This window comes from Phyllobates terribilis, unplaced genomic scaffold, assembly GCF_046119375.1.
Source record: "Phyllobates terribilis strain yellow unplaced genomic scaffold, ASM4611937v1 Scaffold_2__4_contigs__length_985480577, whole genome shotgun sequence".
Classification (NCBI taxonomy): Eukaryota; Metazoa; Chordata; class Amphibia; order Anura; family Dendrobatidae; genus Phyllobates; species Phyllobates terribilis.
Window position 1 is genome coordinate 42,323,575 of NW_027362762.1, and position 23,725 is coordinate 42,347,299.

The 23,725-nt window shown below is 41.0% G+C and overlaps 1 protein-coding gene across 2 annotated transcripts in view; it reads right to left on the reverse strand.

Moving 5' to 3' along the window:
* ARHGEF17 (Rho guanine nucleotide exchange factor 17) overlaps positions 1-23,725 on the reverse strand; it is a 270,345-nt gene that overhangs the window by 178,980 nt on the left and 67,640 nt on the right. The gene's annotated exons all lie outside the window — the stretch shown is intronic.

Sequence of the window (23,725 nt, forward strand, 5' to 3'; positions counted from 1 at the left end):
CAGTCACTGTGTACATACATTACATTACTGATCCTGAGTCACATCCTGTATTATACTCCAGAGCTGCACTCGCTATTCTGCTGGTGCAGTCACTGTGTACATACATTACATTACTGATCCTGAGTTACATCCTGTATTCTACTCCAGAGCTGCACTCACTATTCTGCTGGTGGAGTCACTGTGTACATACATTACATTACTGATCCGGAGTTACATCCTGTATTATACTCCAGAGCTGCACTCACTGTTCTGCTGGTGCAGTCACTGTGTACATACATTACATTACTGATCCTGAGTTACATCCTGTATTATACTCCAGAGCTGCACTCACTATTCTGCTGGTGCAGTTACTGTGTACATACATTACATTACTGATCCTGAGTTACATCCTGTATTATCCTCCAGAGCTGCACTCACTATTCTGCTGGTGCAGTCACTGTGTACATACATTACATTACTGATCCTGAGTTACATCCTGTATTATACTCCAGAGCTGCACTCACTATTCTGCTGGTGCAGTCACTGTGTACATACATTACATTACTGATCCTGAGTTACATCCTGTATTATACCCCAGAGCTGCACTCACTATTCTGCTGGTGCAGTCACTGTGTACATACATTACATTACTGATCCTGAGTTACATCCTATATTATACTCCAGAGCTGCACTCACTATTCTGCTGGTGCAGTCACTGTGTACATACATTACATTACTGATCCTGAGTTACATCCTGTATTATACTCCAGAGCTGCACTCACTATTCTGCTGGTGCAGTCACTGTGTACATACATTACATTACTGATCCCGAGTTACATCCTGTATTATACTCCAGAGCTGCACTCACTATTCTGCTGGTGCAGTCACTGTGTACATAGATTACATTACTGATCCTGTACTGATCCTGAGTTACATACTGTATTATACTCCAGAGCTGCACTCACTATACTGAACATTTTAGAGCTGAAATCCGTGTTTTGCACTGGTCTTGCCCTTGTGATGATTGTTATCAGGCATTGTACAGTATTGGAGCTCAGAGGATTATTTATATGGAAACCCATAATGTCATCTTTTATACGAGTGCATGTGGGCCGGGAGTCAGATGGATATCGGCCATTTGGCGCCACATCTGCCGTCCGCGGCTCTTCACACTCAGTACTACAGTCCTATTGGGGCCCCGATGATCTGATGTGACCATATATGAGCTCCCAGGGGCCGACAGATTCCGGCACAGTCCCCATTACCTTCTCTACCAGCAGGCGCCATTCGCAGACGCAAATATCTGATTACTGTGCGAGTCCCTATCGATGCCCCTAAGGCCTATTCTATTAATGCAGCCATTTACTGCTCCAGAGCTGAGATCAGCGGGGAAGATAAGCCTGCGCCGCCCCCACCCCAGTGACAGCTCAATGTCAGCTCATTGTGTAAGGCTTTACCTTGTATAAACACAAGACGTGGGGCGAAGGAGGGCGAGGGAGGGGGCGATGAGCTCACCGCCATGTGAGACACGAGGCGCTGCCATAATGCACCGAGAAATGTATCAGTATGAAGGGAGAGGTCTGTGCTGACAATACAAGACCAGCAGAATAGTGAGTGCAGCTCTGGAGTATAATACAGGATGTAACTCAGGATCAGTAATGTAATGTATGTACACAGTGACTGCACCAGCAGAATAGTGAGTGCAGCTCTGGAGTATAATACAGGATGTAACTCAGGATCAGTAATGTATGTACACAGTGACTGCACCAGCAGAATAGTGAGTGCAGCTCTGGAGTATAATACAGGATGTAACTCAGGATCGGTACAGGATAAGTAATTTAATGTATGTACGCAGTGACTGCACCAGCAGAATAGTGAGCGCAGCTCTGGAGTATAATACAGGATGTAACTCAGGATCAGTACAGGATAAGTGGGGGGCCGAGTACTGAGGAGCAGAGTCCAGACCTCCTCTGGTATCAGCACAAACACTGCTCCCCCGCCGGTAGCTTCATGGCCGAGCAGCTGCATGCAGCCGTACATCACCAAGCACAATGCCGAGCGTCGGATGGAGTGGTGTAAAGCCGCCACCTCTGGACTCTGGAGGAGACGTGTTCTGTGCAGTGATGATCGCACGTCTCTACCTGCGTCTGATGGAGGAGTCTGGGTTTGGTGATTCCAGTAGGACGTTACCCCCTGACTGCATTGTGCCGCTGTACAGATGGTGGAGGAGGATAATGCTATGGGCTGTTATCAGGGGGCAGCCGCGGACCCTCAGCTCCAGTGATGGGAAATCTTCATCTTCTGCACAAGACATTGTGGACAATTGTAGCTTCAGCTTTGTGGGAACAGTTTGGGGTTCGCCCTTATCTGTTCCCCATGACTGTGCCCAGTGCACAAGCTCCATACAGACACGGTATATATGTGTATATATATATATACACACTTGTATGAGCGCTCGTTGTCCATATATTATTAGGGGTTTCTGTAGGAAGTCTGACATTTCATTGTGTTAGTGGGAATGTTATTATGTGGAGTAATGAAATGAGCAGGGCCGGGCCAGACATCAGGTACCAGAACCTCGTCTAATAATACAATTACTGCTCCTAACGAGAAAATGACTTAATGGGACGATGTGTTCTGGCCGGCTGCGCTGCGCGAGGTCTGGATTCTGTCCTCAGCGGAGACACGCGAGAACCTTCCTGACAGCGTCCCGTAGAGGACGATCACCGAACATAATCACGTCCTGATTGTTTCATTCGCTTTACCATATAACAGGCTGAAAACAAGATTCATTATTGCATTTGTGCCTTTTTGTATAGTTTTTTTTATTTTTTTTTTATTTTGTGATTTATTCCTGATTTAAAAAGTTCCAATATTTTTTTCCCTGCTCCAATCTATTCCGGTCTCCCCCTGCAATGTTTATATCCATCTGAAACTTTTTGCTCAAATTTTGCAACATTGTAGCGAAAGAATCATAAAGGTTAAAGACAAAAATAAAGAACCTTCAAAATTCATTAACCATATACGCCATCTTGACAATTTTTTTGGTGATAATTATAAGCGGAATGTGTGGAGAAAGCCAGGCACTCCTCATCACCTGCTCAGTACAATCCCAACAGTGAAACATGGTGGTGGCATCAACAACATGAGAAAAAAAAGAAAAGTGATTAAAAAATGAAAACACCTACAGTACAGACCAAAAGTTTGGACACACCTTCTCATTTAAAGATTTTTCTGTATTTTCATGACTATGAAAATTGTACATTCACACTGAAGGCATCAAAACTATGAATTAACACATGTGGAATTATATACTTAACAAAAAAGTGTGAAACAACTGAAAATATGTCTTATATTCTAGGTTCTTCACAGTAGCCACCTTTTGCTTTGATGACTGCTTTGCACACTCTTGGCATTCTCTTGATGAGCTTCAAGAGGTAGTCACCGGAAATGGTTTTCACTTCACAGGTGTCCCTTGTCAGGTTTAATAAGTGGGATTTCTTGCCTTATAAATGGGGTTGGGACCATCAGTTGTGTTGTGCAGAAGTCAGGTGGATACACAGCTGACAGTCCTACTGAATAGACTATTAGAATTTGTATTATGGCAAGAAAAAAGCAGCTAAGGAAAGGAAAATTAGTGGCCATCATTACTTTAAGAAATGAAGATCAGTCAGTCTGAAAAATTGGGAAAACTTTGAAAGTGTCCCCAAGTGTAGTTGCAAAAACCATCAAGCGCTACAAAGAAACTGGCTCACATGAGGACCGCCCCAGGAAAGGAAGACCAAGAGTCACCTCTGCTTCTGAGGAGAAGTTTATCCGAGTCACCAGCATCAGAAATTGCAGGTTAACAGCAGCTCAGATTAGAGACCAGGTCAATGCCACACAGAGTTCTAGCAGCAGACACATCTCTACAACAACTGTTAAGAGGAGACTTTGTGCAGCAGGCCTTCATGGTAAAATAGCTGCTAGGAAACCACTGCTAAGGACAGGCAACAAGCAGAACAGACTTGTTTGGGCAAAAGAACTCAAGGAATGGACATTAGACCAGTGGAAATCTGTGCTTTGGTCTGATGAGTCTAAATTTGAGATCTTTGGTTCCAACCAACCGTGTCTTTGTGCGACGCAGAAAAGGTGAACGGATGGACTCTACATGCCTGGTTCCCACCGTGAAGCATGGAGGAGGAGGTGTGATGGTGTGGGGGGGCTTTGCTGGTGACACTGTTGGGGATTTATTCAAAATTGAAGGCATACTGAACCAGCATGGCTACCACAGCATCTTGTAGCGGCATGCTATTCCATCTGGTTTGCGTTTAGTTGGACCATCATTTATTTTTCAACAGGACAATGACCCCAAACACCTCCAGACTGTGTAAGGGCTATTTGACCAAGAAGGAGAGTGATGGGGTGCTACGCCAGATGACCTGGCCTCCACAGTCACCAGACCTGAACCCAATCGAGATGGTTTGGGGTGAGCTGGACCGAAGAGTGAAGGCAAAAGGGCCAACAAGTGCTAAGCATCTCTGGGAACTCCTTCAAGATTGTTGGAAGACCATTTCCGGTGACTACCTCTTGAAGCTCATCAAGAGAATGCCAAGAGTGTGCAAAGCAGTCATCAAAGCAAAAGGTGGCTACTGTGAAGAACCTAGAATATAAGACATATTTTCAGTTGTTTCACACTTTTTTGTTAAGTATATAATTCCACATGTGGTAATTCATAGTTTTGATGCCTTCAGTGTGAATGTACAATTTTTATAGTCATGAAAATACAGAAAAACCTTTAAATGAGAAGGTGTGTTCAAACTTTTGGTCTGTACTGTATGATGACTTGGCCCCAAGCATAACAAAAAATTATCAGCCTGATCAACGTTGTATTATTTTCTTTTCTTCTTAAAATAATTAAATAATTTAAAAAGTAAAAAAAAAAATCTTTGTGTCTCTTTTTTCCAAGACCCATAACTATTTTTTTTCCGTTGATGGAGCTGTAAGAGGGCTTATTTCTTTGTGATCAGCAGAAGTTTTTTTCTTTTTTGTAATATTTTGAGGTATTTACGATATTTTGATTTTTTTTTTATTGCATTTTTTCAGACAGTTACGGTAATGTAAGCGTTTCAAGTACAGGTGCTTCTCACTAAATTAGAATATCATTAATAAGTTAATTTATTTCAGTTCTTCAATACAAAAAGTGAACCTCCTATATTATATAGAGTCATTACACACAGAGGGATCTATTATATAGAGTCATTACACACAGAGGGATCTATTATATAGAGTCATTACACACAGAGGGATCTATTATATAGAGTCATTACACACAGAGGGATCTATTATAGTCATTACACACAGAGTGATCTATTATATAGAGTCATTACACGCAGAGGGATCTATTATATAGAGTCATTACACACAGAGTGATCTATTATATAGAGCCATTACACACAGAGGGATCTATTGTATAGAGTCATTACACGCAGAGTGATCTATTGTATAGAGTCATTACACACAGAGGGATCTATTATATAGAGTCATTACACGCAGAGGGATCTATTATATAGAGTCATTACACACAGAGGGATCTATTATATAGAGTCATTACACACAGAGGGATCTATTATATAGAGTCATTACACACAGAGGGATCTATTATATAGAGCCATTACACACAGAGGGATCTATTGTATAGAGTCATTACACACAGAGGGATCTATTATATAGAGTCATTACACACAGAGGGATCTATTATATAGAGTCATTACACACAGAGGGATCTATTATATAGAGTCATTACACACAGAGGGATCTATTATATAGAGTCATTACACACAGAGGGATCTATTATATAGAGTCATTACACACAGAGGGATCTATTATATAGAGTCATTACACACAGAGGGATCTATTATATAGAGTCATTACACACAGAGGGATCTATTATATAGAGTCATTACACACAGAGGGATCTATTATATAGAGTCATTACACGTAGAGGGATCTATTATATAGAGTCATTACACGCAGAGGGATCTATTATATAGAGTCATTACACACAGAGGGATCTATTATATAGAGTCATTACACACAGAGGGATCTATTATATAGAGTCATTACACGCAGAGGGATCTATTATATAGAGTCATTACACACAGAGGGATCTATTATATAGAGTCATTACACACAGAGGGATCTATATAATAGATCCCTCTGCGTGTAATGACTCTATATAATAGATCCCTCTGCGTGTAATGACTCTATATAATAGATCCCTCTGTGTGTAATGACTCTATATAATATAGAAGTTTCACTTATTGTATTTAAGAACTGAATTAAATTACATTTTTGATGATATTCTAATTTAGTGAGAAGCACCTGTATTTCTTCTTTACAGCGTTGATTGCATGGGTTAATTGATTTGACCTTTTATGTATATTGGACTTTTATAGATGCAGTGATACCATTTTTTTTTTTTTTGCTTTTTATTTTGTTATATTTCTTTTTTTTTTTATTTTTAAAATTCATTATTTTATTCACTTTTACTATATCTTTGAGTTCCCCTAGCGGACTTGAACTTGCAGTTGATTATTATTTTTTTATTATTATCATTATTCTAGTGTAGAAATAATGAACTCCTATGAAATCCCACCTAAGACTTGGAGTACCAAGATGGCGGAGACATTGACAACACTTTCTGTCCGAGATCTGATCTTTTTACAAATGTAGACATTGATGTTTATGGGGCATTATTCCATAACAAAAACAGGAAGGGTTGTCAGAGGGGCATATTTGAAGTTTTTTTAAAAAACTTTTTGGAAGCCCCATCCCCGCATACTCAGATCCCACCCACACTTAAGCAGTCACAGCACCTCCATAATGACCCCTATAACGTGACAGATCTACCTTTCTATGATGACCACATAAAAGAGGTGAGCATTATCAGTACATATCGATGGAGAATATGTTTTGGGGGGGATTATTCTGAATTTACACATTCATATACATCTAGCACGACTTGACATCGGTAGCTTATATATATACATACAGTACAGACTAAAAGTTTGGACACACCTTCTTCTCATTTAAGGATTTTTCTGTATTTTCATGACTATGAAAATTGTACATTCACACTGAAGGCATCAAAACTATGAATTAACACATGTGGAATTATATACTTAACAAAAAAGTGTGAAACAAGTGAAAATATGTCTTATATTCTAGGTTCTTCAAAGTAGCCACCTTTTGCTTTGATGACTGCTTTGCACACTCTTGGCATTCTCTTGATGAGCTTCAAGAGGTAGTCACCGGAAATGGTCTTCACTTCACAGGTGTGCCCTGTCAGGGTTAATAAGTGGGATTTCTTGCCTTATAAATGGGGTTGGGACCATCAGTTGTGTTGAGCAGATGTCAGGTGGATACACAGCTGATAGTCCTACTGAATAGACTGTTAGAATTTGTATTATGGCAAGAAAAAAGCAGCTAAGTAAAGAAAAACGAGTGGCCATCATTACTTTAAGAAATGAAGGTCAGTCAGTCCAAAAAATTGGGCAAACTTTGAAAGTGTCCCCAAGTGCAGTTGCAAAAACCATCAAGCGCTACAAAGAAACTGGCTCACATGAGGACCGCCCCAGGAAAGGAAGACCAAGAGTCACCTCTGCTTCTGAGGATAAGTTTACCCGAGTCACCAGCCTCAGAAATCGCAGGTTAACAGCAGCTCAGATTAGAGACCAGGTCAATGCCACACAGAGTTCTAGCAGCAGACACATCTCTACAACAACTATTAAGAGGAGACTTTGTGCAGCAGGCCTTCATGGTAAAATAGCTGCTAGGAAACCACTGCTAAGGACAGGCAACAAGCAGAAGAGACTTGTTTGGGCTAAAGAACACAAGGAATGGACATTAGACCAGTGGAAATCTGTGCTTTGGTCTGATGAGTCCAAATTTGAGATCTTTGGTTCCAACCACCGTGTCTTTGTGCGACGCAGAAAAGGTGAACGGACGGACTCTACATGCCTGGTTCCCACCGTAAAGCATGGAGGAGGAGGTGTGATGGTGTGAGGGGCTTTGCTGGTGACACTTTTGGGGATTTATTAAAAATTGAAGGCATACTGAACCAGCATGGCTACCACAGCATCTTGCAGCGGCATGCTATTCCATCCGGTTTGCGTTTAGTTGGACCATCATTTATTTTTCAACAGGACAATGACCCCAAACACCTCCAGGCTGTGTAAGGGCTATTTGACCAAGAAGGAGAGTGATGGGGGGCTACGCCAGATGACCCGGCCTCCACAGTCACCAGACCTGAACCCAATCGAGATGGTTTGGGGTGTGCTGGACCGCAGAGTGAAGGCAAAAGGGCCAACAAGTGCTAAGCATCTCTGGGAACTCCTTCAAGATTGTTGGAAGACCATTTCCGGTGACTACCTCTTGAAGCTCATCAAGAGAATGCCAAGAGTGTGCAAAGCAGTCATCAAAGCAAAAGGTGGCTACTGTGAAGAACCTAGAATATAAGACATATTTTCAGTTGTTTCACACTTTTTTGTTAAGTATATAATTCCACATGTGGTAATTCATAGTTTTGATGCCTTCAGTGTGAATGTACAATTTTCATAGTCATGAAAGTACAGAAAAATCTTTAAATGAGAAGGTGCGTCCAAACTTTTGGTCTGTACTGTATATATATATATATATATATATATATATATATATATATATATATATATATATATATATATATATATATATGGAGAAAGCGGGGGCAAGGCAGGAATTATACAGACGACGTTCCTTCAGTCTGAACGTTGTGAACTATTGTAGTTCATCTACTGTCCACTAGATGTCAGCACCAATGATCACACTCAAGCATCTCCATTTACAGCCTGCTGTGAATTAAACACTGATACATAGTCTGAATGATGTTTGAGGACAGGAATGATGGTGAATACTGCTCCACCACATAAATAATGGACCGGTGTGCAGCAGATGTGCCGTAACATAATGTTTCTTGTAACTCAAGATGTCATTACACGCTTGGAACGGAACTCTCAACTCATGAGTAGCATTAGACAGACGAGGAGAGTTCTCAGGCTGCTCGGGTCTGGAGAATACATGGATTTGATTAGGAGGTCTACATGTGCTAGGCATGTAATAAGAACCGGAGGTTTAACCCCTTGTGCCTCAGCCTCATCCAGTTTTTGTGGGATAATTATTTCTGTAGGCCCACTATAAAATGCTAAGATGGAAGCCTGAAGCGGGTGTTGGTCAGATGCAGATTAGCATCCTCTACATTGTGTTTCAAAACTTTTGAAAAAGTTGTGGGAATTAAAAGTTTTTCACTATTTAAATATGGGCCCGACTGGTAAATGCAACCCTTCATCAGTGCCCAACTGAGCACACGCTCATGAATGTGTGAGGAATGATACTGTATATAGGGAGAGGGGTGTGTGTGTGGGCTCATACTGTACATAGGGGGTCTGTGTGGGATCATACTGTATATAGGGAGAGGGGGGCTGTGAGTGGGCTCATACTGTATATAGGGGGCTACGTGGGGGCTCATACTATATATAGGAGGTTGTGTGTGAGATCATACTGTATATAGGGGGCTATGTGGGGGCTCATACTATATATAGGAGGTTGTGTGTGAGATCATACTGTATATAGGGGGCTATGTGGGGGCTCATGCTATATATAGGAGGTTGTGTGTGGGATCATACTGTATATAGGGGGCTATGTGGGGGCTCATACTGTATATAGGAGGTTGTGTATGGGATCACACTGTATATAGGGAGAGGGAGTAGTGTGGGCTCATACTGTATATAGGAAAGCTGTGTGTGGGCTAATACTGCATACAGGGGGTCAGTGTGTGGGCTCATACAGTCTATAGGGGGCTGTGTGTGGGATCATACTGTATATAGGGGGTGTATGGACTCAAACTGTATAGGGGGTCTGTGTATGGGATCATTCTGTATTTAGGGGGCACCATTTTCATACTGTATATAGGAGGCTGTGTGTAGTCTCATACTGTAGATAGGGGGCTGTGTGTGGGATCATACTGTATATAGGGAGAGGGGGCTGTGTGTGGGTTCATATTGTATATAGAGGGTTTGTGTGGGCTCATACTGTATATAGGGGGCTGTGTGTAGTCTCATACTGTAGATAGGGGGCTGTCTGTGGTATCATACTGTATATAGGGAGAGGGGGCTGTGTGTGATATGATACTGTATATAGGGAGAGAGGGGCTGTGTGGTATGATACTGTATATAGGGAGAGGGGGGCTGTGTGTGGGATCATACTGTATATAGGGAGAGGATGGCTGTGTGTGGGATCATACTGTATATAGGGGGCTCATACTGTATATAGGCTGCTGTGTGTGAGATCATACAATATTGAGGATCTGTGTATGGGATCATACTGTATTTGAGGGGCACTGTTTTCATACTGTATATAGGGGAGCTGTGTATGGGCTAATACTGCATTAAGGGGTCTGTCTGTGTGTGGGCTCATACAGTATATAGGGGGCTGTGTGTGGGATCACACTGTATATAGGGGGATGTATGGACTCATACTGTATAGGGGGTCTGTGTATGGGATCATTCTGTATTTAGGGGGCACTATTTTAATATTGTATATAGGGAGCTGTGTGGGATCATACTTTATAGGGGGGACAATGTTCTCATATCTATCAAAGGGGGAAAAAGGGTTATTTCTTATAATAAATAAATATATATATACATACACATATATATCTATCGGTTGTCATCACATGTGAAATAGCCGACACATATCACCACTTTGTTCCTGGCATCTGTGTACAGTTGTGGTGGTTAGGTAATAAGCAGGACATAATACGATATGATAACCACCCCCATAATTTTTTTCTGCATTTTTTGGGGTTTATAAATATATATATATATATATATTTATTTATATCTTTACAAAGCTACAGAACCAAGACTAAAATTGCCAATGCAGAGTTTATTTTGGAGAGCGGAGCTGAAACGTCCCCCGGCTCCCCCTCTCTCTCTTTTTTTTCTCCTTCCTCCACCTGATACATGTGAATTAATGGCGGGTTGTCTGCAGAATCATTATCCGTTGTTATTAGTCTCTTAGCAACATGGCTGAACACACAAAGCCGGGATAACGCTGGCCTTTCACGCTCCGCTGCTATAAACAGCATCTCCGACAAGGCAGTTTCAGAAACAAAAAAAAAATATGAAGTCCAAAAATAAAGCGAATGGAGACATTCAAAATATGTAGCAAAAAAAAAAAAAAGTAATGAACTTTCGCTGCGCCAAAGTGATGCTGTCATCCTCCGGCCGAAAGTTTGATGGATAACATACAACATATTTCCTAGCAACATGATTATTTTAACACTGAAATAACACAGGCGCCCAAAAACTCAGCATTTAAAGGGAAAGTCCGCCAATCGTAGAGGCGTAACGTGAAGTTTCTACTCCACTATAGGCGTTGTCATCTTCCCCCAAAAAGCTAAAAGTTTTTATTAGTATGTAGTTATTTAAGACAAAGGTTTGAAATTAAAAAAAATATACATTTAAGCAGGGGCGGGGATTGGGTGGAGCTTAGCTCTAAACTGTATCCATTTACAGTTCCATAAATATGCAGGGTGTGGCCTGGAGGCGGGGCTACAATTTAAAGTCCATCTTGACAATTTAAAGGGGAAATCCAGACAAAAAAAGGAATTTTCTCATTTATAACAGAATGAATAATTTAATTACCAGTCTAAATAACTTTTGGTGCTTTGTAATAAACTAACAGTATATATTTTTCCCTCTTCTTAAAAGTATTTTTTTTTTTTTTTGCAATATCACACGACCAAAGCCGCAGCATGGCCCTGGATTAGTGGAAATTTCACCCTGCACCTCAGACGGTCGCAGTCGTTCTTGTCTTTCTTCTGAGACACTGTTAACCCTCGGGATCTGACTTTCTAATATCAAGTTGTGCCGTTTCCTCGGTAAATAACGCCATTGTTGGAGGATCGGGGTTATTCATCCAATGTCAGCAGTGTTTTTCCGGCGAGCGCTTGTGGAAACGCAGATAAAACTCCGTTTACTCAACAATTATAGAAATAAGTCCCATGTAAACAGCCCTTGAGACGTCCGCTTAGATCCAGATCTGATTCCGGGAAAGCTGGGTGACGGACAGCATGGCTAGCTTTAGAACTTTCACCCAGCTTTTCCATACACTAGGAAGGAAAATATGTCAGATTATGGAGAATATAGGATGATACAATGTATCTATCCACGATTAGGCAGAATTGTCGCTGCTGAGACTGGGAAAACTGGGTGATGATGGTCGTATTGCTTTTCATTAGGTTATAGCTCTCACAAGGTTTGTCATAGAACTTTCCTACAAACTGATATCAGTTGTTGGCTATTTATTATGGCAGCCCATACACATCTCACGTGGGACCTAAAACTCGGCTTTCCCAGCAGCAGATATAATAACTCTAAAAATGTGGCATTAATCCACCTCCCCCCAAACATTTATCCATCAAATGGAGTATTAAAATAACTTTGTAAATTAATTATCTATTTGTCACATAAAGATATAATTAATGATTTCATCAGCTCGAATTCCGCAGATCTGCCAAATCCTCCTAATCTGCAGGAACGCAGCCAGGCGGCAGCACCGTGTTCCCAGAAATGTCCCTATTTACCAACATTTCTGATTATATAGTGTTTTGTGTATTCATTTTTCAAAATCAATCAGGAGGCTGAAAAGCCATCAACACACACAGCTGCAGTGCTTGTTACAGTGTATCAGAGCTCTCTCTTTTATGAACTTGTGCCACATCGGAACATGATCGTGCAAACTAAGCTCACTACTGCCACCTACCCTTTTAAGGTAGCATTAGAGAGCTAATTTGCATTTTCTTTTTCCCATGGAGCACTGGAAATAAGACTCCATACTTGACTAGTCTCATTTATGAGAGCCAGTCTCACCCCTTTACCCCACGGCATCGGACATGGTCAGGACAGAAAGCACCCACCAGCTCAGAGACAACTGAAAATTATACAGAGTACAGAGGAGGAAACTGGAGAAGAATGCAGGATATACAGTCCTGCTCATCGTTATTGGCACCCATGACCCAAGTTTAAGTACATATAGCGGAATATTCCTAAAAATATGATTTTTTTGTATAGAGACTCGTGTTAAATACAAAAGAGCAAATACTAAACAATAATTTAAAACAAAAAACAATGGGAAGGAAAAACAGAAAAACCTAAAGCTGCTGTGACACTGGTGTTGGCACCCTTTATATTAATTTAGTATGGGAACGCATTTTGACTTGTCTGTGGTAAATCACAAAAGAGATTCACCTGTGATTAATTGTCGGTGCCCATGTGACATGAATTAGCCAATGAATGATGACTTCACTGTTTTAAAAACCCGCATGGTAGGTGCTGTTCCTTTGTCACAATGGTGAAGACAAAGGACATCAGAACTGCTATTATTAACAAACGCAAGACTTCCAGAGGGTATAAGACCATCTCCAAAGACCTTGGTATCCTGGATTCATCAGTGCGCAATGTTATTAAGAAGTTTGCCAAGCATGGAACAGTCAAGAACCTCCCTGGACGTGGGGGAAGGAGGAAAATTGACAAGAGATGTCTTTGAAGGTTGGTGCGAATGGTGGAAAAAACATCACGTCAAACATCCAAAGACCTGAAGGCCAACCTGGAATAGTCGGGGGTCATGGTTTCAACAAGTACCATAAGCTTCACACTAAACAAAGCAAAGCTCTATGGGCGATGGCCAAGGAAGAATCCATTGCTGAAGAAAAGACATAAAAAAGAACGACTGATCTTTGCCAAAGAGTACCTTGACAAACCACAATCCTTCTGGAAAAATGTTCTGTGGCAGATGAAGCAAACAGAGCTTTTCGGCAACGCAAAGCAACAGTTTGTTTACAGATGGCGCAATGAAGCTTATATGGAAAAGAACACTTTACCAACAGTCAAGCATGGTGGAGGATCCATAATCCTGTGGGGTTTGCTTTGCTGCATCAGGTACTGGAGGTCTTGACCGTATGACAGGAATCATGAAATCATAGAATTATTAAGAGATTTTAGTGTGAAATGTCCTACCCAGTGTAAGAAAACTTGGTTTGAGTCGAAGATCATGGGTCCTCCAGCAAGACAATGACCCAAAGCACACGTCCAAAAGTACACAGGAAAGGATGAAAAAGAAAAATGGACAGTTTTAAAATGGCTGGCAATGAGTCAATCCCATTGAATCATTGTGGTGAGCTGAAATCTGCCATTGGGTAAAAGAACCCGGCAAACATTCAAGAGCTCGAACAAACTGCAAAGGAAGATGGGAGAAAACTCCAGCTGAGAAGAGCAAGAAGCTTATAGATGGCTACAAGAAACGTGTGGAGGCTGCCAGCAATGCCAAAGGGTGTGCAACCAAATATTAATTAGGGGGGCAACCGAGTATTAATTAGGGGGAACTTTATTGCTGCACATGCCAATTATTCTGTTTTTCTTTGAAATTGCAACATGGAAGTTGAAAAACAATGTTTTATTGTTGTATTACTTTGGATCACTAATTAAAAAATCCTGAGGATATAACTTTGGTACATTTCCATTTATTTCTGAAGATATTATACAGTCTATGAAAAAATGAGGGGGTTCCAATAATGGTGAGCAGCAATGTAAGTTATGTAATGGGCAGAAATAGTCTGACTCCTCATGTACACACACGTGACAGCTTATTCTGAACAGTCCTCTGAAATGACAATTATGCTGTAATGCTGAATCTTTTTGGCCCTAGGTTGTCCGGCACCACAAGATCGTCTTTTGGATATGCTGCATTATTAAAGTCGTCAGTGGGTGAATTGCTAAAATTGTGCGATGCAGCAGTGTCAGGGTTAAAGATGTCAGCTGTGCAGCAGAAATAAGCTCATCTATTAGACTCCTGACTGATACATTTTACTGACGGTGATACATTGTAACAAACTATCTGGACAGGGAAGAGATTTTAGCTGCTCACAGGTACAGCAAAGCTCAGAGAATTAGCTGTACAATTGTAACAAACCCTCAGCAGTGAGAAATAGCAGCTCAGTTCTGAATGTAGAGAATATTCTGATACCCTCACGGTATCAGAATCAGAGATCTCACAACCCTGCGGAATTTGCAGAACTTTCTAACATACAGCATCTAACAAAGTCCTCCCTTATTAACTCTGTGCTCCTCGCTGTTGGCAAGAATCCGGGGCCCCTAGCCTCATGGTCAGACCGGGGCAGGACAAGCGTACTGGGAAAGAGATGACTAAGCGGCTCTGCTCATATCAGCGCTGATCTCTATGGAGAATGATGGCTTCTGTTCCCCCGAGAACAGCCGTGGACCCAACCTGCCCCCCGACTCTCCCCTCAATGTGATACAATAATTAATACAGTAATTAGCAGCAGCTCCAGAAGCAGGGCCAACATGTGTCATTTACCTCCTGATCATGGTAAAATGCCAACAGGGACAAAGTGGGCGAAGACCGCAAGGGCAATGTGGGCAGAGGCCTAAGGGACAAACAGGCAGGCACTGGATGGATGCCGGAAGGACAAAGTGGGAAGAGACCATAAGGGCAAAGTGGGAAGAGACCATAAGGGCAAAGTGAGAAGAGACCATAAGGGCAAAGTGGGAAGAGACCATAAGGGCAAAGTGGGAAGAGACCATAAGGACAAAGTGGGAAGAGACCATAAGGGCAAAGTGAGAAGAGACCATAAGGGCAAAGTGGGAAGAGACCATAAGGGCAAAGTGGGAAGAGACCATAAGGGCAAAGTGGGAAGAGACTATAAGAGCAAAGTGGGAAGAGACCATAAGGACAAAGTGGGAAGAGACCATAAGGGCAAAGTGGGAAGAGACCATAAGGGCAAAGTGAGAAGAGACCATAAGGGCAAAGTGGGAAGAGACCATAAGGGCAAAGTGGGAAGAGACCATAAGGGCAAAGTGAGAAGAGACCATAAGGGCAAAGTGGGAAGAGACCATAAGGACAAAGTGGGAAGAGACTATAAGAGCAAAGTGGGAAGAGACCATAAGGACAAAGTGGGAAGAGACCATAAGGGCAAAGTGAGAAGAGACCATAAGGGCAAAGTGGGAAGAGACCATAAGGGCAAAGTGGGAAGAGACCATAAGGGCAAAGTGGGAAGAGACCATAAGGGCAAAGTGGGAAGAGACCATAAGAGCAAAGTGGGAAGAGACCATAAGAGCAAAGTGGGAAGAGACCATAAGGACAAAGTGGGAAGAGACCATAAGGGCAAAGTGGGAAGAGACCATAAGGGCAAAGTGGGAAGAGACCATAAGGGCAAAGTGGGAAGAGACCATAAGGGCAAAGTGGGAAGAGACCTCAGGGCCAAACAGGCAGATACCGCAAGGACAGGGCAGTTGTAATGAGTTTAGATTGGATGGATGCTGGAAGGGCAAAGTGGGCAGACACCGCAAGGACTCACCCGGTAGAGGCTACAGAGTGGGCAGAGGCCCAAAGCTCAAAGTGGGAAGAGACCATAAGGGCAAAGTTGGCCCAAGGCTACGAGGACAAAAAGGGCCAAAGCAGGCAAACATTGAAAGGACAGGGCAGTTGGCATAAGGTTAGATTGGGTGGATACTACAAGGACAATGTTGGCAGAGGCCTTAGAGGTTGAGTGTGCAAAGTCCATAAAATCAAAGTGGGATGAAACCACAGGACCAAGGTGGGAAGACGTGGCAAGGACAAAGTTGGTAGTGTCCAAATGGTCAAAGTGGGCAATGATTGCAACGTGGGCAGACACGGCAAGGGCAAAAGTGAGCAGAAACTGCAGAGGCCGCATAGTCAAAGTGGGAAGATTCTGCAATTCCACAATGGGCAGAGGCCACAAGGTCAGAATATATAAGACACGAAATTGAAGTGGATGGCTACCACGGGGTGAAAATGGGCAGAATCTGCAAGCAAAAAGTTGGTGGTCCTCTCTTGATCAAAGTGGGTAGTAAATGCAGTGGGCAGGGGAAAAGTTGGCAGTGGCTGTAGGATCAAAGCAGGGAGAGGATGCACTACAGGGCCAAAGTGTTGTGACCGGACCTAGTACCTGGAGGGGGGAGTAATTTTGCCCTTTGCTTCTACTACTGGACTTTGTGATCAGGTAATAAAGGCATTTATGCAGAATTTTATTCTCTAGAAAATGAAAAAAAAAAAAGTGAAAAAAAAACTTTTAAAAAGTTTTTTTGTTGTTGAAGTCCCAGTGTTTTATTTTCCCATTGTAGATGGCATTTCGCCTCGTCTCCTCCGGAAATCTGTAGATGTTACCGATAAAGTTTTTCTCCCACGGGTAAAAAGGGGTCGGAGCGGAGGCACGTTTTTCTAACTTTTTTTTTTTTTCAACAAGAGGAAAATAAAAAAAAAATCTCCAAATCTCTGAATCCATTTAAGTTGCTAATAATACCAGAATGTTTATGTGCGGCCCTGGAGTCGTGTGTTTATTTTCCAGTTGTCTACAGATACTCCTTAATTTTTTCCCAGGCTCTCGGGCAGTAAACTGTTTTTTCATCGTCCCCTCTGCACTTCTGTCTCTACATCTTAACTCATACTTCCCAAAGCTTCAGATGGCTGGAGAGGGACGCTAGGGGCTTTAGAAAAGGGGGGAACAGAAAAGGATTAGCTGGTACTGGCAAGAGTTAATCGCAGTCATTCAAAAGAATTTGGATGGGCCGATATATTCAGAACCATATGATGCCAGATTATTGGATTTTTTTTTTACCCTATATTAAATTCACCCTATGATGTATTCCCAGTGGCCTGATTCTTTTATCTCTCTGTTGCTGAAGGCTGCAGTACCACGGATAGCCACAATCATATGTATGGCGCTGTGCCAGGGTAGAAAACAAATCGGTGGGTATTCAATCCTAAGGAGAGGTCAATAATATTATAGGATGCTCTAATAAAGCAGGTTTTATTACTTTCTAAATTAGAATATGCCATATAGAACAATTTTGAATATCAAAGGCAACATGCCAATTTTTATTTTTTTACTCCATTAAAAGGGACAGTTACTATATGGAATTAATTCACTATTAGTCCAACATTATTAAAATCATTCAAAACCCTTGGAGAGTTAAACAAGCTGCCTACAATCTCCACCTATTGTGTTGTGATGCTCCACCCCTGAGGAGTGAGGGAGTTTGGAATTATTGCAGAAAAACAGGCAAATTCTCAGGAAATAAGACGGAAAACCAATATCTTCAGCTCAAGAACACATACTCTAAGTATGCATATTATGAACATATAATGTGGATTTTTTTCTTCCTCTTTCCAGCCCAAAAAATCTCAACACAGCAGTCGTATAGATGCAAGTGAAATAAATAAAGAATTAGCTATCCTAACCTCCCCCAGCAAGTTAATTAATACATTTTTTTTATTTAATATATATTTTTTTTATATTGGACTTAACTTTCCACAAGAAGGTTGGGGACACAAAATTTAATAACAGATATCTGAACTTAAAGGGGTTTTCCACTTAGAGAAAAGAGGACCGCAAACGCTGTAAAATATTTTAAAAAAACAAACACAACAGGTACTCGCCTACCCCTGGTCCATCAACAGCTGGCTGTCGCTACTCCAGTCTTAGTGTTTTGGCTACAGTGATAATATCATGTTGACCCTCTTGAAAAGGCCCCATAACTAATCCAAAGACAAAAACTTTTCAAAGGGAAAACCTCTGTTTTTATAAATAAAGAGGAATCATTGTATGATGAAAGATCTACAAGTAATCAGCAATATTTCCACCCAATAAAAGTCAGTGGAGATTTTGAAAGTGGGTAAACTCAACTATGGAGCACTATGAGAAGAGTGTTTACACAGGCACTGTGGTAGGAGACATTACTATAGAGGCACTGTGGTAGGAGATATTATTATAGAGGCACTGTGGTAGGAGATATTATTATAGAGGCACTGTGGTTGGAGATATTATTATAGAGGCACTGTGGCAGGAGATATTGTTATAGAGGCACTGTGGTTGGAGATATTATTATAGAGGCACTGTGGTAGGAGATATTATTATAGAGGCACTGTGGTAGGAGACATTACTATAGAGGCACTGTGGTAGGAGATATTATTATAGATGCACTGTGGTAGGGGATATTATTATAGAGGCACTGTGGTAGGAGACATTACTATAGAGGCACTGTGGTAGGAGACATTACTATAGAGGCACTGAGGTAGGAGATATTATTATAGAGGCACTGTGGTAGGAGATATTATTATAGAGGCACTGTGGTAGGAGACATTACCATAGAGGCACTGTGGTAGGAGATATTATTATAGAGGCACTGTGGTAGGAGATATTATTATAGAGGCACTGTGGTAGGAGACATTACCATAGAGGCACTGTGGTAGGAGATATTATTATAGAGGCACTGAGGTAGGAGATATTATTATAGAGGTACTGTGGTAGGAGACATTATTATAGAGGGACTGTGGTAGGAGACATTACTATAGAGGCACTGTGGTAGGAGACATTACTATAGAGGCACTGTGGTAGGAGATATTATTATAGAGACACTGTGGTAGGAGACATTACTATAGAGGCACTGTGGTAGGAGATATTATTATAGAGGCACTGTGGTAGGAGATATTATTATAGAGGAACTGAGGTAGGAGATATTATTATAGAGGCACTGAGGTAGGAGATATTATTATAGAGGTACTGTGGTAGGAGATATTATTATAGAGGCCCTGTGGTAGGAGACATTATTATAGAGGCACTGAGGTAGGAGATATTATTATAGAGGCACTGTGGTAGGAGACATTATTATAGAGGCACTGTGGTAGGAGACATTACTATAGAGGCACTGTGGTAGGAGATATTATCATAGAGGCACTGTGGTAGGAGATATTATTATAGAGGCACTGTGGTAGGAGATATTATTATAGAGGCACTGTGGTAGGAGATATTATTATAGAGGCACTGTGGTAGGGGATATTATTATAGAGGCACTGTGGTAGGAGATATTATTATAGAGGAACTGTGGTAGGGGATATTATTATAGAGGCACTGTGGTAGGAGATATTATTATAGAGGTACTGTGGTAGGAGATATTATTATAGAGGCCCTGTGGTAGGAGACATTATTATAGAGGCACTGAGGTAGGAGATATTATTATAGAGGCACTGTGGTAGGAGACATTATTATAGAGGCACTGTGGTAGGAGACATTACTATAGAGGCACTGTGGTAGGAGATATTATCATAGAGGCACTGTGGTAGGAGATATTATTATAGAGGCACTGTGGTAGGAGATATTATTATAGAGGAACTGTGGTAGGAGACATTATTATAGAGGCACTGTGGTAGGAGACATTACTATAGAGGCACTGTGGTAGGGGATATTATTATAGAGGCACTGTGGTAGGGGATATTATTATAGAGGAACTGTGGTAGGAGATATTATTATAGAGGCACTGTGGTAGGAGATATTATTATAGAGGCACTGTGGTAGGGGATATTATTATAGAGGCACTGTGGTAGGAGATATTATTATAGAGGAACTGTGGTAGGGGATATTATTATAGAGGCACTGTGGTAGGAGATATTATAGAGGCACTGTGGTAGGGGATATTATTATAGAGGCACTGTGGTAGGAGATATTATTATAGAGGCACTGTGGTAGGGGATACTATTATAGAGGCACTGTGGAAAGAGATATTATTATAGAGGCACTGTGGTAGGAGATATTATTATAGAGGCACTGTTGTAGGGGATATTATTATAGAGGCACTGTGGTAGGGGATATTATTATAGAGGCACTGTGGTAGGAGATATTATTATAGAGGCACTGTGGTAGGATATTATTATAGAGGCACTGTGGTAGGGGATACTGTTATAGAGGCACTGTGGTAGGAGATATTGTTATAGAGGCACTGTGGTAAGGGATATTATTATAGAGGCACTGTGGTAGGAGATATTATTATAGAGGCACTGTGGTAGGAGATATTATTATAGAGGCACTGTGGTAGGGGATATTACTATAGAGGAACTGTGGTAGGAGATATTATTATAGAGGCACTGTGGTAGGAGATATTATTATAGAGGTACTGTGGTAGGGGATATTATTATAGATGCACTGTGGTAGGAGATATTATTATAGATGCACTGTGGTAGGAGATATTATTATAGAGGCACTGTGGCAGGAGATATTATTATAGAGGCATTGTGGTAGGGGATATTATTATAGAGGCACTGTGGTAGGAGATATTACTATAGAGGTACTGTGGTAGGGGATATTATTATAGAGGCCCTGTAGTAGGAGATATTACAATAGAGGTACTGTGGTAGGAGACATTATTATAGAGGCACTGTGGTAGGGGATATTATTATAGATGCACTGTGGTAGGAGATATTATTATAGAGGCACTGTGGTAGGAGATATTACTATAGAGGTACTGTGGTAGGGGATATTATTATAGAGGCACTGTGGTAGGATATATTATTATAGAGGCACTGTGGTAGGGGATATTATTATAGAGGCACTGTGGTAGGGGATATTATTATAGAGGCACTGTGGTAGGAGATATTATTATAGAGGCACTGTGGCAGGAGATATTATTATAGAGGCATTGTGGTAGGGGATATTATTATAGAGGCACTGTGGTAGGAGATATTAATATAGAGGCACTGTGGTAGGATATTATTATAGAGGCACTGTGGTAGAGGATACTATTATAGAGGCACTGTGGTAGGAGATATTGTTATAGAGGCACTGTGGTAAGGGATATTATTATAGAGGCACTGTGGTAGGAGATATTAGTATAGAGGCACTGTGGTAGGAGATATTATTATAGAGGCACTGTGGTAGGGGATATTACTATAGAGGAACTGTGGTAGGAGATATTATTATAGAGGCACTGTGGTAGGAGATATTATTATAGAGGCCCTGCGGTAGGAGATATTATTATAGAGGCACTGTGGTAAGATATATTATTATAGAGGCACTGTGGTAGGAGATATTATTATAGAGGCACTGTGGTAGGAGATATTATTATAGAGGCCCTGTGGTAGGAGATATTATTATAGAGGCACTGTGGTAAGATATATTATTATAGTGGCACTGTGGTAGGGGATATTATTATAGAGGCACTGTGGTAAGATATATTATTATAGAGGCACTGTGGTAGGAGATAGTATTATAGAGGCACTGTGGTAGGAGATAGTATTATAGAGGCACTGTGGTAGGGAATATTGTTATAGAGGCACTGTGGTAGGAGATATTATTATAGAGGCACTGTGGTAGGAGATATTATTATAGAGGCACTGTGGTAGGAGATATTATTATAGAGGCACTGTGGTAGGAGACATTATTATAGAGGCAATGTGGTGGGAGATATTAATACATAAGCACTGTGGTAGAAGATATTATTATAGAGGCACTGTGGTAGGAGATATTATAGAGGAACTGTGGTAGGAGATATTATTATAGAGGCACTGTGGTAGGAGAAATTATTATAGAGGCACTGTGGTAGGAGATAGTATTATAGAGGCCCTGTGGTAGGAGATATTATTATAGAGGAACTGTGGTAGGAGATATTATTATAGAGGAACTGTGGTAGGAGATATTATTATAGAGGCAATGTAGTAGGAGATATTAATATAGAGGTACTGTGGTAGGGGATATTATTATAGAGGAACTGTGGTAGGAGACATTATTATAGAGGCACTGTGGTAGGAGACATTATTATAGAGGCACTGTGGTAGGAGATATTAATACATAAGCACTGTGGTAGGAGATATTATTATAGCGGAACTGTGGTAGGAGACATTATTATAGAGGCAATGTAGTAGGAGATATTAATATAGAGGTACTGTGGTAGGGGATATTATTATAGAGGCACTGTGGTAGGAGATATTATTATAGATGCACTGTGGTAGGAGACATTATTATAGAGGAACTGTGGTAGGAGATATTATTATAGAGGCACTGTGGTAGGAGATATTATTATAGAGGCACTGTGGTAGGAGATATTATTATAGAGGAACTGTGGAAGGAGACATTATTATAGAGGCAATGTGGTGGGAGATATTATTATAGAGGCACTGTGGTAGGAGATAGTATTATAGAGGCACTGTGGTAGGGGATATTATTATAGAGGCACTGTGGTAGGAGATATTATTATAGAGGCACTGTGGTAGGAGATATTATTATAGAGGCCCTGTGGTAGGAGATATTATTATAGAGGAACTGTGGTAGGGGATATTATTATAGAGGCAGTGTATTAGGAGATATTATTATAGAGGTACTGTGGTAGGGGATATTATTATAGAGGAACTGTGGAAGGAGATATTATTATAGAGGAACTGTGGTAGGGGACATTATTATAGAGGAACTGTGGTAGGAGATATTATTATAGAGGTACTGTGGTAGGGGATATTATTATAGAGGCACTGTGGTAGGGAATATTATTATAGAGGCACTGTGGTAGGAGATATTATTATAGAGGCACTGTGTTAGGAGATATTATTATAGAGGCCCTGTGGTAGGAAATATTATTATAGAGGCACTGTGGTAGGAGATATTATTATAGAGGCACTGAGGTAGGAGATATCAATACATAAGCACTGTGGTAGGAGATATTATTATAGAGGAACTGTGGTAGGAGATATTATTATAGAGGCACTGTGGTAGGAGATATTATTATAGAGGCACTGTGGTAGGGGATATTATTATAGAGGCACTGTGGTAGGAGATATTATTATAGAGGAACTGTGGTAGGGGATATTA